Raw genomic sequence first — 16155 nt, 5'->3', positions numbered from 1 at the left:
GATTAATGCCAGCTTCAGATGTAGCAAAGAGAGCAGCCAAGAGGTATTCAATATATAGTCACCATAAATGGAGAAATCAGATATGGACTGGAAAAACTAACTGTATATAATTTGAAATATAAGAGCTAGCATCATTTAACAGACTAATAATCATTACTTGACTAAACTATAAGACTTTTCTAGACTTAGAGTAAATTTTTATCTCTGTTCCTTTAGACCATCTATATGTCACAAATCAATGCAATAAATTGCAGGATAATTTGGCAAGTTAGTGAGCAATTTGGATGAAATGATTTGGTGGAAAATTTGTGCAAATTACACTGTTTAAATGTAGTTTAACAGTCTGAATCCATTGAAAACTTCAGCTTCAGTGGGAGTGCAATCTGTGCAGCTCCAGTTAGAGTTTCACTCAGCTCAGAGACCCTGAAATTTCACTGCAAGCAGCAGACTCAGTGCAACTTCAGGTAGTGTATCTTGGATAGCAGACATGCTGGCCGCCTCCTGAGCCCTCCAGAAACAGCACTGAAAGATCACCCAACAATTTTCTTGGTCTTGCAGCTAACTCCAGCAAACATTAACTGGGCTACAAAGGTCTTCCTCAGCTTTGCTTCAATTTCACATGAACAGTGGCATTGTGCAAAGGATACAGAATCATAGGATGTGCCCTATATGCAAAAAGATTCCTAGCATCACTGACCAGTGAGTAAAGCTACAGAATAAGGCTTAAAACCTTAAGTGGTGCTTAAAGTCTTCTCATAACTCTTGTGAGAGTCAAGCAGAGCCTGAAAAACCCACATCAGAGGTATCATGTCTCTTCCACGCCTATATGTACTGCCACTTAGAAACCCAGCAGTTTCCTCTGTACATCCAGAGCAAATGAAGCCCCAGAGAAAAGAAGCAGTGCCGTAATTCAAGTATTTTAGTGACTTTTTATTAGAATAGGATCAGAAGCAATGCTAGAATAAATGAGACGAAGGAACAGAGAATGTGTGATTCACAATATGAAAAGAAAGTATCTTGTTTCCAAGTGACAGACTTACCTAAAAGATGGGAGTTGAACAGAAACCAGACCAGTTAGAACAATTTGAATACGTCCTACACCATTAGTGAGTAGCAGATAATGCCAGACATAGCACCATAAAACAGTGGAAAGGAGGCAGATCACTAATACCTGGCTTCCTGCTGAACATCACGGCAGAAAACCCTCTGACAGGACAAGGTCCTACGGACACTCTTGCTGAACTCAGCTGCATCATGCCTTGATCACTTGCTGTGCCAACCAAAATAAGCCAGTAGGGTGGTGTGCTGGCAGGACTCAGAGAGGAATTCAACTGCAGGCAGTCAAAACAGTGACTAGCCTTCAAAATATGATGTATGGCTTGGGTCTCTGCATGGTCCCTGCATTGACTCTTCCTTGAACTTGAACACTGCAAAGAACAGAAGACATGTTTATTGCAAAGGTGATATCAAGGGAACTGAAGTGAAGCATTCCAGTAAAACAGTTTCTACCGGGTGAAACTGCTGCTGCCAAGATGTTTCTCTCTGCATACCCGTCTTACTCAGTAAGAAGTGGACAGCCCAGAACTCACTGGCAGCAGGCTGCACAACAGGATGTCTTCTTGAGCAGAGACACCTCTCCAGGTTACTCTTTGAGGTGAAGAGATTCCTTAACACATTTTTGATGAGTGATTAGTAGCGTGCTAAACTCTGGAATTTTAGCTAAGTAAAGAGATTATCTTGTTCATACAATTCTTTACACATAAACTGTTGACCAGTTCTAGGGCTAGAATTGAACCCAGGAGCACCTACACTCATTTCTGAGAAGTTTAGGAAGCAATGGGGTCTTTTCTGAATCTTATGAGTCAATGACAGAATCTCCCTGAATGCTTTGTGTGGCCCTGTCCGTATGAAATCAATAGTTAAGCATAGCATGCCATCACTTCAACCACTGCCACTTCACCATTAAACTTCATCAGCTCACTCCTTTATATCAATGAAGTATACTGTTGTTTCTCTCTTACCTGTGAAGTGCATTGCTCCATCCTCACCAGTTCACTTCTGAAGGACCACTTAGAGAGATGCCAGAGTTAATCTCAATTTGACTCACTCCATTTGAGAAAAATGCTGGTGTTTTCTAGTCTTTCAGGAAAAGGCACTCTGACACAGAAGACTCCCTTTGTGTAATTCTAGTGATGCCATAAAGGCTTTAGCTGGCATTCTTTCTACAGGGAGGACCCTGGAAAATCAGGTTCTCCTGACCCATCCAGACAGCTAAAGCTACCTTTTTAATTACTGATCTATGTGCATTACAAATGCGCTCTGTGACTAATGTGATAATACTATAATACCTCATTCCACTTCAGCCCTACAGGTGTCAGGGGACTTGAAATGGGTATGGTAATACCATAATTTAGAAGGTAACCACTAGCAACACAAATGCAGAACACAGTTATGTAATATGTCCTCACGCTACCCTCCCCCACCATGTACTTCTTCAACAGGAGGGAAAGTGTGTGTGTGGAGGGGAATAGGGCAGCAGAGGCAATTCCAAGGACGACAGAGGTAGTCAGAGATCTCAATCACTCCTGGTTTGGAATAAGGGAATGGGGTATTCATCTATCATGCAGAGAGAAAACTAGAAACAATGCCTTGCAAGGTACTTGACAGAGATAACTGATGTCTGAGATGTCTGGTTAAAAGACCGCTCTGAGCCCAAAGCCTTTCTGCTGTATTAGCACCATCACAAATCTAGGCTACCTGTCTCTGGGCTTCCCAAGAGGTCTGAACTCAGAGAAGGCTATCATCTGCTCTTCGTGCAGACAGTTCCAGTTAATCTCATGTCCCTGTCATATCCTGTTACATGAATTATTTCACCCTAGGTGCTTGTTTAAATACTTCTGTTTAAGGATAACCCTAGTTAAGTTGTTTACTCCCTCTGTATTTTCTCCTCCGCTGGTTCAGAAAGAAGGCAAAGATTTCATAATGTTTATGATGAATACAAAACCGAAAGAAAATACATTCAGGATAGTAAAGAAACTAGGAAACAGAATGTGAGTAACAGAACAGAGAGAAAAAAAAATAAAGAGCAGATTTGGTACCTACAGGCCATAAGCTTCATTTTCATTTCCATTATCACTGAGGTCACTATTATTTGTCATTATTAGAAAACAGATTATTAGAAAACAGATAAACCTTTCTTTGATATCTAAACCACTTGGAAAGTATCATCCTACCATCTCTCCTGTGCTGCATATACCCTAGAGGAAGACACAGGGAGATTTAAAAATAAAAAAAAAGGGAGGAGAGAACAGCCACTAACAGATTTAACACAAATTCAGAGATTACACAAAATCAAGAAAGAGGCAGGGTGTGAGTGCTATACCAACATGATTTCTTAGAACAGCTCTTCCTCCAGGCTCATTAGTTTTGCCACAGTACTTGGTCATGGCTGTGGTGAGTCTGTCTCTGTACACCTAACAGAAATACCTAACATCTGAGACTCCACACATGTAAGGCCAACAGCTGGCAGGAGCTCAGCAGCAGTCTGACATCTTTTCTAAAGCTTGACCTTGCTTAGCCTTTCTTACAAGAGTCAAAACATAACCCTCTTCACCCTTTTCACTCACGCATGGCTGATGTTTCTTCCTGTGTTATGCTGGATGCAAAGGACCTGGCTCTGAAAAGGACGTGGCTGCTGGAACTGGTCCTGCCCATCACAGGGATGCTGTCCCAGGAGCAGAGCAGTGGTGGGTGAACAGGGACGCTGCTCCTGAGGTTTCAGGCTGTGGCTGCCATGCTGGCTGCAGCCAGTCACAAAGGAAGAAGACCATGAATGCAGAGGAGCAGCACCAGCCTCTATGGTGCCAGCCCAGAGGGAATTGCACCATGCAGTTAACACTGCTGCTGGCCTCAGCTAGAGCTCTCACAGATGGCTGGGCAAGAAGGCAAATCCAGAGGGCAAGCAGGACCAGTCCTTACACAGGAACTCTTCCCAAAACAGACCACATGCGCCCCTCATTCCCACAACTGTCGTTGTTCACGATGCAGTGGATTCAACTAAATTTATTTAAAATATAGTCAGATCTGGTATGGAAAAATGCCTCTGCTGCAGTTAAAAGTCCTTGTTGTTTTTTTCTTGTGTCATCAGCTGAGGCCATTGATGTTACAGAGGCAGGCAGGGCAGTATCTGTGGTTTGCCATCAGCAAAAGTGTGTGCAAAGCTGAAAACTGACACTCCTTTCACTTGCTAAAGTAGATGCTCACTTTCCTTCCCTGCCTGCCCAAAGGCACTTGCACATCTTTAGTTTCCAACTGCTTCTTCAGCTTTTGTTTCTACTCCAAGCAAAAATTGGAGATTTGTTTTTTCCACCCATTAGTCCACACTGGCAGGATTGCCCCAAGGATCAGTGAAGGTGCAGCACTCTCCTGCTGCCGCTTATTTACACCACAACCAGGAACCAGGTGAGGTCATGACAACTCTGCTTTCCACCCTGTGTCCTGCAAAGGGAATGGTCAGTGTCACTCTGCAGTCTGGTGCAGTGGGATGGCATGCTGCCCTCCAGCAGACCTGCTCAAGCAGGCCTGAGACTGATCCACCCATGATATGTTCCCATCCTGCTCACAACAGGTTATGGGGTAGATATGCATAAAGAGAGGGAGATTATGACCAGAGGCAAAAGAAGGATATTACACTTCACTCACAAACTTATGAAATATTAGAAGAAACTTAGTGCAGTGACAGACCCTCATTTACCTAGTGTATTATGATCATTGTGACAAATGTTATCTACTGAGGGATTCCAACATTTGGTCTAAAAAGAGAACAGAGGGAGAGAAAAGTGCACAACTGGTTGAGTCGCCCAAAGCCAAAGCAGTGCATCCCAGACTTATTCAGGCAGCCACTAGATTTCCTGGGTTACAGGAGACAACTGGAGAAAGGGCGTAAATGCTTTTACCTAGGCAATTAAAGCCTAAAAATTAAATAGGAGAAAGTTTTCAAGCAACATGGTGCATGGGTTTATCTCCACACAGTGGATGAGGAAGTTTTTGAACTCTATCAACACATAGTATCAGCACTGCAACTAGAAGACAAATCTATTTTTCTGGACATTTTAAAAAATATTTAGGAAACACTGTAACCCTAAATTGAACATTGTTTTTGAGCAGCAGCAATTTTTGCCTCATCATGGTGTAACAAACGGAATTGACACATATACAGCCAAACTGAGACACAATGAGCAGCAGCAACAGTCTGAGATTACCAAAAATGATATGCTTAGAGACAAAATTGTTTTCCATGTGACTGACAAGGGGCTGGGAGTGAGGTTATTAAGGGAAATGGATTTGTGCTTGCAAAAAGGCAATAGATGTCTGCCAGGTCTTGGAAGCCATGCACTGCTAGAAGTGATAATGTCTGGGCAAAGTACTGAAAAGTATGTATAATAATACTGTCAGTAGAGGCAGCATGAAAAGTGGCAGATACAGAGCTCAGCCATGAACAAAACATGTAAATCATCAATAAAGACAGAAATGGCACTGGCCTCTCTGCTGCTGAAAATTATTCTGAATGGACAGCACAGGAGCTGCAAAGGCCAGATCTTTCTTCCCCCAGTGAAAACTTTTTTTCCAAAAATCACAAGACCCAATTTCTCTTCCTAGGTGATGCCTGCCAAAAGTAGAAGTAAGAGGATGTCTCAGCTTTGGAAAACATTTTCTGGTGCAGAAATTGTTAATAATATCTGATTTTGTAAAAAAAAAAAAAATCTAGTAACTGACCAATTAAAGAAAGATACTATTTCATCCAGAAATTAGGAAACAGAGACACCCATATCCCTAATTGTTGTAGAAAGATATTGCCCAGAATCATGAGGGAAAACAGAGCTTCAATACATAACTATCTACAATCACAGAAAAAAGGCAAAATGATGAAACCCTAGGGAACAAAAAACATTGTATCTGTAATCTGATGAAATCACTGAAATATTCATGAAGGAGCATTACTGTTTTATGAACCCTGTGCATTGCTCAAAGATCCATATGTAACTCATCCAGAAGCTGGGAGAGTGGAGACAGAGGACACCCAGCTGCTATGATACAGGGTGCCAAGTGAGGTTTGATTTGGTTTTTTATCCTTTCTCCTTTCTTTAACAATGACTCCTTCCAGCTCTTCTGATGCTGCTGTTCTCACGTGTGTGGAGCTGGCCCCACTGGGAGCTAGTCAGAGTGATGGCTGAAGGTGCAAAACCTCCCTTGAGTGCAGTGCAATGCCTCTCCCTGTGGAATTGCTCAGGCACATCAATAGGCCAAGGTCTGCCATTCCACATGAGGCAAGTTGGAAGGAGAGAATGAAGAACTTTGAAGAGGAATCAAATCCAAGGAATAACCTGCTACTACATATAGGTCCCTTCGGCCCAGCAGAAGAGCATACAATGAGTGGTTCTGGCAAGCCCTAAAGCCAGTGATCTGGACAAGAGATTGACAAGCTTGTAATTCAATTTAACACAGACTTGCTGCCTCTTTACTCTTCTACTTTTCGGTATTTTCTCCTAGCCACTCATATGTATGTGTAAATGCATAAAAATATAAAAATATTAAAAATTTAAAAATATATATACACACATATATATACTATAGCAAAAATGCATTAGAGATTTCTGAGCCAGGCAGTCCTGCATCAGGGACCAGCCCCTTTAAGGCTCCAAGATCACATGAACTTGCAAAACTCATGCACAGCCCAGAAAAGGTTGGTGGAACTTGGTCTAAGGCATCTGTCAAGGGGGACTGGGGATGATGGGGGCTTTTTGGCTTTGCTCATCTACTTAAAATCAATAGCTTTTGCATAAGCAGTTTTCTGTAACTGGTGAACTGCCTGGAATGCTGCTGAAAGGTTCCAGAATTCTGGAGGATAGTTTAGTTACAAACTCCCGTGAAGACAGGAGATCACAAGGAAGAGGTTCCTGCTATGAATAGCACAGGCATAATGAATCAAATTCTTGAACAGACACAAACCAACTCAGTGGCCCTTGTCTGTACAGTTACTGCCAGTTTTCAGACAAGGTCCGATGCATTGGTTGCCATGTTTCTTGCTTCCTGATTGACTTGATTCCAAGTAGGACAATTAATTTTTTTTTCTAGTAGTTGGTGCAGTTCTGTGGTTTGCATTTACTATGAGAATAATGTTGATAAGACACTGATGTTTTAGCTGTTGTTAAGAAGTGCTTACTCCGTGTCAAAGACTTCTCCAGTTTCATGTGCTCAGCCAGTGAGCAGATGCCCAGGAAGCTGAGAGGGAGCATGGCCAGTACAGATGACCTGGACTGACCAAAGGGATATTCCGTATCCCAGAACTTTATGCTCACTATATGAAGGAAATTGCCCAGAGGGCATCCATTACGGCTCATGGATGGACTGAGCAGTCCTAACTGGGTGGTGAGCAATTTTATTGCATATCACTTATTTAAAATTGAGTTTTATTCCTCTATATCTTTTTGTTATATCTCTTTTTTTCTGTATTGTTGTTGTTATTATATAGTTACCTTATTTTATTTATTAAACTATTCTTATCTCAACCCATCCTGTTTTTGCCACTTTCCAATTCTCTTCCACATCCCACCACAGGGAAGCGAAGTACACTTAGTTGCCATCTGGGGTTAACTGCAGTACTGAGAAAAGCACTGAAAGAGGCTGACAGAAATCTTACCTTGTTTAGAATCCAGGCCTGTTTACTTAAACAATAGAGAAAGGGCTAGAGTATAGAAATTTCTTCTCCGATTCCAGAAAGTATCCTGTCATCTTCCCTGGTGTGTCTGCTTCTCCTCATCCCAAACTCTTTCTTAATCCTCGTCCCTTGGTGCTGCAGTCAATTAACAGGCTGTAATTGTGATGAGCTGTGAAAACACCATTTTCAGTGGTGTGCTCAAAACCTGTATCTGCAAATTGACTTGTGCATGAGCATGAGAATGAAGTGTATTTTTAAAATTGTGTCATCTTTAATGAATGGATTTTCTCAAGCTTAAAACATAATCAGTCCCAGACCTTTCTCTGGCAATTGGTTGATACCTACTTTAATATGTATTTGATCTCTGAACAAAATCTTTATTTTAGGGGGATTTTTTCATTCTTATTGTTAATTGTTCCCAATGTACAACTGATGTTTCTCCCCAGAAACTGCCAGATTTTTCTGCTACATCTGTGGCTTATACTAAAGTGGTCCAGAAAGCTACAGCCTGAGCTATGGCAAATGGTTATCACTTAGATGCATTTAAGATTTTCTACATCAGGCTGAACAAATACAAATTAATCTGGAGACTGCTATATTTGGTAAATCTATTGCACGTTGTTATTAAGGAGCAAAATGAAATCTAAAATGTAAACCACTGCACTCCACATTATATATAGCAACCACAGAGTTTTCCCAGAAGATGTTCAGAATGAAAAAGGTAGTAGGAAATGAGGCATTATTTGTGGCCTGTAGGGCAGATAAAACTCAGTTTAATCACCACCATGAAGCTGGGGCAGCTTTCCTAGCCAGCATCTCCACTTCAAAAACACACTGTATAGCATCTCCTCTGGACCTGCACATTTCTCCCACTGAGAAAGAAGTAATCTTTCTGGATAAGATGTTTCCAGAGAAGCACATGAGGATTGTTTCCAGAGAAGCACATGTGATCCTGCAGAGCACCTAGATGGGATCAAAGAGAGTGACTGTGAGCTGTTGTTCTCTTTTTCCAGCCAAAGAGGATAGGTACTACAGGGACAGGCTGATGAGGTTTTTACCTTGTTCTTCTGCTTCTAACTAGCCCAAGAGACTCTTCATCCTTGCAAGAAGCCTTCTCTCTGCAAGACTGATAATAACAACTTGGATGTCCCTGGGATAGAGAGGACTGCCCCAAGCCTGTGGTGTCAGCTGCCTCTGCTTTGTGGACTAGCCAAGACTCAATCCTTGCTGCAGCTCTGGATACAGTCGTGCAGGACTTGTAGGGGCCAGGATTGCTTGGGTGAACCTGGACATGTAAATCATGGCTGAGACATGGCACTCATAAAATGATTAATTAAAGCTAAGCAAACTTCTTCGGGAAAGGAGTATAAAGGCACCAGTCTCTCTCTCTCTGTGTATATTGATGCAAACACACAGCAAAAATGTGAAAATTACTCTGTTGTTACAACTTCTCAGTCCTTACGCTACCTCTCATAAGAGAAATGTTCTTCACCTTTTATCCCTCTGTTTTCTTGGTATCTGAACTGCCAAAAAATGAATTATTTTCCTTTGTCCAATGTGACAGTGTCTCTCCCGGCCTGGTAAACACAATGCATTTGCATCAGCACTAGAAGTATGTCTACTCTGCAGGTGTATTTAGCAAAGATGCAAAAGGTACTAGTTTAATATGACCTTGGCTTTCCATAACTGAAGTACTTCTCTTCCTCTGCTGTAACAGAAAACGTACTTTCATAACCATCTCTTGGTACATATCTAACAATGTACAATGATCAATATCTGGTGTCTTGAGAAAAATCCATTCTCAAAAGCTTTTAGTGTTTGAATTTGTCTCCTGCTAGACACTTTGTGTAATGTAGATGCACATTTGCAAGGAAACAGTAAACTATTGACTTGCTGGTGAGTGTACGAAGAAACTGAAGTGATTAAAATTATAACTTTTAGAGAAGCCCCTCTGCTGAGAGGTAGCACATGTCAAAGTTTTATAGGATTAATTTGTAAAGCAAAAGAAGTCAAAGATATGAAGTTTGCATAACACCATATAACTAATTTTATTTCTGTCAGGATACTAGTATATTTCTCACACAGTAGCAACACTACTCACAAATCACAACTCAAAACTATTATGGCTGGTTTCCCTGCACTGATGCTAAACAAAGAAAAAAAGCACAGAGCAAGCTAAAGCCAGGAAAGCTACAGACATATTCCGGTGAAGTTTCTACATCAAAAATTAAAGAATAAAAGTGTTCCTCTGAGGGCTGTACCCTGCTTCCACACTAAGATGAACTTAAGCCTATACATAACAGCATCTCCTGGGAAGTTTCACAATCACTGTAAATCCTCTTCTGTAAACCTAATGGGCTGACTGCTGAATTTACTGCAAACTCCAGAGACGTTGTAATCCTTGGCAATGTATCTAGAACATGCCTCATATAAGCACATAAGGAGCAAGCCAAGGACCAGGCTTGCACTAGGTTTCCTCCTGACTTTCTTTCTCCTTCCCTGCAGTTACAGAGAACACAGACCCCCAGTTATGTGCAGAATAGCCTCTCACCCATACTCTGTGGCACCACTCTATCCTCTGCAAAATACTGCAAAATACAAAAAATACAAAAAATACTGCAGCAGTCATGTCTCCTGTGTTTACTTTCTTCTGGGGCCAGGAGCACACAGGGACATTGCTTCCTTGGTAGCACCTGCTCAGCATCAGGATGCTCAGTCCCACATGTGACCTGTACCAGGTATCACTGGAAAAGCATGCACAAGCACCTGCAAACCGGGATCTCCAAACAGCTCTTTGACAGGGAGAGCTGTGACTCAGGATGTGCTGGGCTAAGATATTCCCACCACTGCTGCCTACTGTAGGCAGCCATGCTGTTGGCAGAATATGACAGCACTCATGTCTCAGACTCGAGGGTACACTGCTACTGGAAACACCACCCTGCACTGGAGTGGGGAAGGCAGAAATCACTGACAGCTGACAGCTCTCAGAGCAGTGAGATCTGAACACAGGTTTGCTGCTCAGATTGTAACTCTCAGCCCACGAGGAGACATGTGTGAAATATCTACCATGCCATGTTCTTGCTACCAGGGCAGAGATGAAAATTGGTGAAGCAACACTTGTTGGCTGGATTTGGGCTATATGCCAGATGTTACAGAGAACTTGGAGCTTGTGCTGGCGTTTACACTCAGTTTCATGGGTGCTTTATGTTTTTCTCATTGTGACATTCTATCCTTAAAGGGAAGGGAACACACAAGATTCATAAATGCTCATGGTCAAAAGTAATGACAAAAGCAGGGGGGCCCACAAAAGCGTTCAGAGTTCTATTAGTAAATTACACTCTTGGCATGGAAATTTGTATAAGTTGGTCCCTGATATCCTGTGTGAGCATGTGGCAGTGGGTTTTGGATAAATGGGGAGACTGAAAGGAAAGAGAGAAAGAGACATGAATTAAAGATGAGGAGAGAGAATGAAAAGTAAAGAGGAAAAGAGATCACCATTCCTGGCTCCAGTGACAAACCAGCTGGGGTGTCCTGGGGATGCCTGTACCTGGGCTTGGTAGGAGTACGTATTATTTCTGTACCCTTTTCTCTGTCTATGCAGATTTGTCATCATGCAAAGTCATTCCTCTAGACTTTTCTGGAAAAAGGTTCTGGAGGGCTTCAGGGGTCTTGGGTGGTCCATGCCCACTTCTCAGCCTCATCTCTGCACTTGTGCTGTGTTGTGCTCATCTCCAGGAGCCAGAACAAGGGCATTTCTCCCAGAAATGTGCTGCCCTACCTCCTTATGACCTCTTCTCCAGCCACATCCTCCTCTTTCGCAGTATATTATTACCAACAATTCTTGGCTGTTAGCTGTTATCCATGTCTGGCTCCAGAACTCTCTGGCTATCGGTGTTTGACACACACAAGAGCCCCCTTATCTTCTAGGTTTCTACACTCAGGAGTTAGTCTTTTTCTTGCCTTCCTGGCAGCAGCACAGAGCTATATGCACTCTTAATTATGCTGCCCTGAAGTCAGTTCTGCATTCAACAGCACAGCCCTTATTAAAGGGGGCATAACCTGGAAAGAGCTGAAGTGAAGGCTCTGGGTGACAAACATGCCCAGCTCAGCTTCATTGTCTTTTGTTTCTCTCCCACTCTGAAGCAAATCAGCCATCCTATGAACAGGAATTAAATTAAAGGCTCTTTGCACTGTTGTTCACCTGTTGCCTCAGTTTTCCTGTTCCAGATATGCTCCTTCCAAATTAGCAAAGGTTTATCAGGAGTTTGTTGGGCTCCAACAGAGTGACTGCCCTCTCCAGCTGGGAATCCCTCAGTCCTGCTCCCTGTGCAGGCCAAGCTGGCTGCAGACAGACCGCTGCTTGTATCATCCTGCTACCATAAAACAACCTGACAGGAAAGAACAGCACCAGAGTGCACTTAGTAACTCATTCAGCAAAAACTGGTCATGGATTTAGAATAACTTATTTTACCCTCTTTTTTTATTACTTTTCCAACTGTTGGAGCTGAAGGAGTCATTTGGTTTCTTACTATGCTTTTACTGTGTAAACACTTCAAGTACTTTGCATGACAAAAATTAACAAATGTCTGTTCTTTCCTTGCATTCAGATTCTAAATTCTGGCCCAAAGAGTACCCTTTTTTTACTCTAATACATTTCTTTTCTGCTTGTCATATCATCAGTATTTCTATGAACAGAAGAACAGTTGCCAGCAAATGGAGCCAACACTGATTAGTCCAGAATCTTGTCCAGCAGAATAACAAAAGCCCACCTTTCAAAGGCAACAACAGAATTATTAATATTGCAAGTTTGATCCTTGCTCTCAAATTTCCATCTGCAGAAACCAGCAGGTCAGATATTTTTCAGTTCATTCCAGGACAAAAAGTGCTATTTTCCTTATGGAGAACTTCACTATTAAATTGAGCCTCTTACAGTGTCCTTATACTGGCTCTTACAACTGTGCAGGAGAACAGCAGACAGAGAGTGATGTGGGAGTCATGGAAACATTTAGGATGGTAGAGACCTCTAGGATACAGAGGTAGGCCTGAGCAGCCCACATTCTGCTGTGGAAAGCTGTGTGCTCTATCCCATTCCCACGGGGTCGAGGGCACGCAGACACCTCTCTGCCTCGCGGTAGAGGCTGCCTGCCCTGCTGGGCTCCCTCGTTCATCTCTTGGCAGCAAGGTGGTTAAGCAAAGCCTAGCAGGAGGCAGCCGAATTCAGTTCCAGACCTCAGGGCTACAGCAGCTAGAGATCAGTGGGTTGTACCTTCCCAGCATCCCAGGGCTGTGGGAGAAGCCCATGCCTCCCCCATCAGCAGAGCCCCAAAGCAATTTGCAGCCAATTGTTTTGTTCCACCCCTGTTGGTGGACAGCTGACAGCTGACACATGGAAGATACAGATGACTTGAGAAATCAGCTTTCCTCCTGACTCACATGGAGAAAAAATCAGCCAGTTGCAAATATGAGAGAAATTGAAAATTAAAAATAAATAAATAAATACACCCCAGCACTGCAGGGTGATATTCTAATGATATGAAATGGATGTGTCAAAAATAGAATACACCCACTTAAAATGAATATATGTTAAAGAAATGAATGTTCTTTGCAGAAGATGAAAGGCTCCACAGCATAGCACAGGGGAAGGCAAATAAATGAGTAATGGTTGCAGGGAAGGTAACCACTCCAATGTGAAGAGCATTTCCAGTTCCCTGCACCACAGCTGTACAACTCCTTAGTACAGAGCACATGTATTATGCACATTTTAATTTCTTTGCCAGGTCTCTAGGAAGACCGAGTCTTTGAAGCCAGATTATGACAAGCAGCACCGGGTCACTCAGCACCAGAACCACACTGAGTCTACAAGAGCTGCTCTGCGAGAAAGCCCCATATCTAGACACCCTTAATTACTCATAAAATTGGGCAAATGAGTGAGGCTTGGGTGACAAAGTTTAGATCTTCGAGTCAAGAGGTATAAGCTATTGTCTGATTTAAACAGGTACTACCAGCCAGCTTTAAGATCTAAGCCACATCAGCAAACTATATGCTAAAAAGAGGCAAAAAAATTATTCAGGACTAACAGCAGAAAAAATTACCCATAAGCTCCTAGTGCAACATGATATTTAACAAGTAAATGGGTTTCCATGTGTATGAATGAGGGAATAGGATTTAGCACTGAGGTCTTTCCAGCTTTCTAAACAGAACTGATGAGTTCAATGTCAGAATCCCACAAATTGTTCACTCGTCTATGCTTTTAAAGGAATGTTAAAAATAGATTTCCTTATACTTGCAAAGAGATGTTAAAAAAATTGAAGACACTTTCATGAGAAAAGAAATTGTGGTTTCAGGACAGCCTTATTGTGTAAGTGATTCAAGGAGCCTGAGCTGCTTATCTTATCACCAAAAAAAAATTCAGAAGATAGAGGGGTGACTTGATTACCGAGTGCAGGCAGATTCACTGAGAGAAAATCACAAATATTAAAGAGATTTTTAAAATGGAGAAAAAAGCCACACATAAACTCACTGTCTGGAAGTTAATGCCAGACAAATTAGAAACAAGGAACAATTTGTTACAGCAAGGATGATTAACCATTAGGACAAGCCATTTCTGAAAGCAGTGGATTCTTTTTCTCTGCTCAAATTCTGAAAGAATATTTTCTTGGCAGGGAAGCTTATTCCACAAGGTTATGGTCCTATATACAGCAGTAATAGATGAAAGCATATCATCTCTATTGCAGCAGTTTGGGCTGGCTGTCTCTTCTGGCCTTCATATCTGTCTTTCTCTAGAATGAAGTAAAATATACCTGACCCAACAATTATTGCAAACATCCTTTTGAAGGTAAGGCTCAGACTTGTGAGATACCTTTAATCTCACAATGGCCCTTAATCTGGCTATTAATGACAATCTAGCAAACTAAAACAATATCTCCAATCTCAAAACAATTTCCTTTTTTATTCCTAAAGAAATTCAATTGGATCAACATGAAATTGATCTAATGCCTCAACTGAATTCATTGTTAGCTAGAGTGGGTGTCATTTTCTAAGCCCTTCTCTAGTGGCCTGCTGTGTCAGGAACAATATTCTTAGAGTTTGTCGGAAGAGTAGAAAAACTGCAATAAAAAAGTGTGTTTTCTAGACAGAATCAACAGTTTTCAGTGACAGAAATCCTACAAACAAAATAATAGAAAACATTGTACATTTATAGGCACACAAGGGATCAACTTGTTTCCTAACTGTTGCATATAAAGCAGTTTCTATAAGGGTTGATAAGAAATTAAATCAAACCTGGCATGTAAATAAACTCAGTTTTTGACAATGTTGTTCACTACAGGATATTCCCTATCCAACTTAAAGCTCACATTAGCTGACTATCTGCTTCCAAAATGCACGTGGGTTTTGTACCAGCCGGCAAGACAACCTCAGCAGTTACACCAATGACAAGGGAGAACTTCTTGCAGCTGCAAGCACAAGACACCTAAGCAGATTATTTGCTTGGTCATCCAAAAGCCCCAGCAGTGAAAATAATGAAATAGTTATCCCCAGATTCTGAAAGGAGCAAGTCTTTGTTTCTGGGAAATCTTTCTACTGTGGCTGTGCTGGATGCCCTTCACAAGAGCACACGTGTGCTGTGTGTGCGTGCAAGGCAGCTCCTCCTGCTCCTGTAGCCGAACAAGGGTGGCACCCAAATGCAGTGACAGGGCAGTTTCTAGTGGCAGAACAATCAGCAACAATTACTGACCATATTGCACCCCTGCTTTTTTTCTAGATTCAATGTTCTGTGGTGTCTTTGGTTTGGTAATCTCGCCCCATAGCCAGCAAAACTCTTTGGGATTAGCACACTGCACCTGTTACAAGGATTGCTGTGAGATGCTCTGCCATGCCCTGACTGTCTGCGACTAACCATCTGAGCACAAAATTGGAAGGAAACTTGTTACTCCTGAATCATGCCACTTTGTTTGTCTGGACAAGAGTAACTTAATTTCTGGCAATACAGTGTACATGTTTCTGTGGAAACAGGGACCAGGAGAATGCACACTTGTAGCCACTGGTTTGCTCCAGTCTCCATGGAAACAATCATTGCATGAGAGAAAAAAAAAACTAATGATTGCAAACTAATGACTTACTGGAAGCTTTTCTCTGCCTTGATTTTTCTTTTGTTGTCCTTATTGTTACAAAATAAAGAGGCCATATATGATATCTCAAATTCGTGATACGATAAAGGTCAGAAAACATGGGATGAAGCTCCCAAGAGATCAGGCAGCCTGGCACCAGGCCCCTGAGAAACATCTAGGGGGCACATGGTGGGCTTGCATTCTGTGGAGGGAGAAAGATGGGGGGCAGACCCACCCAGCTTGTTATCCCCAAACACAGCCCATCCCAGACTCCCAAGCTACCAGAACTAGTGAAGACAATGCACCTCAAGAGACTGACCATCCCAGGCA

The sequence above is a fragment of the Zonotrichia albicollis genome, chromosome Z, assembly GCF_047830755.1.
Source record: "Zonotrichia albicollis isolate bZonAlb1 chromosome Z, bZonAlb1.hap1, whole genome shotgun sequence".
Classification (NCBI taxonomy): domain Eukaryota; kingdom Metazoa; phylum Chordata; class Aves; order Passeriformes; family Passerellidae; genus Zonotrichia; species Zonotrichia albicollis.
Note: the sequence above shows the minus strand (reverse complement) of the source record.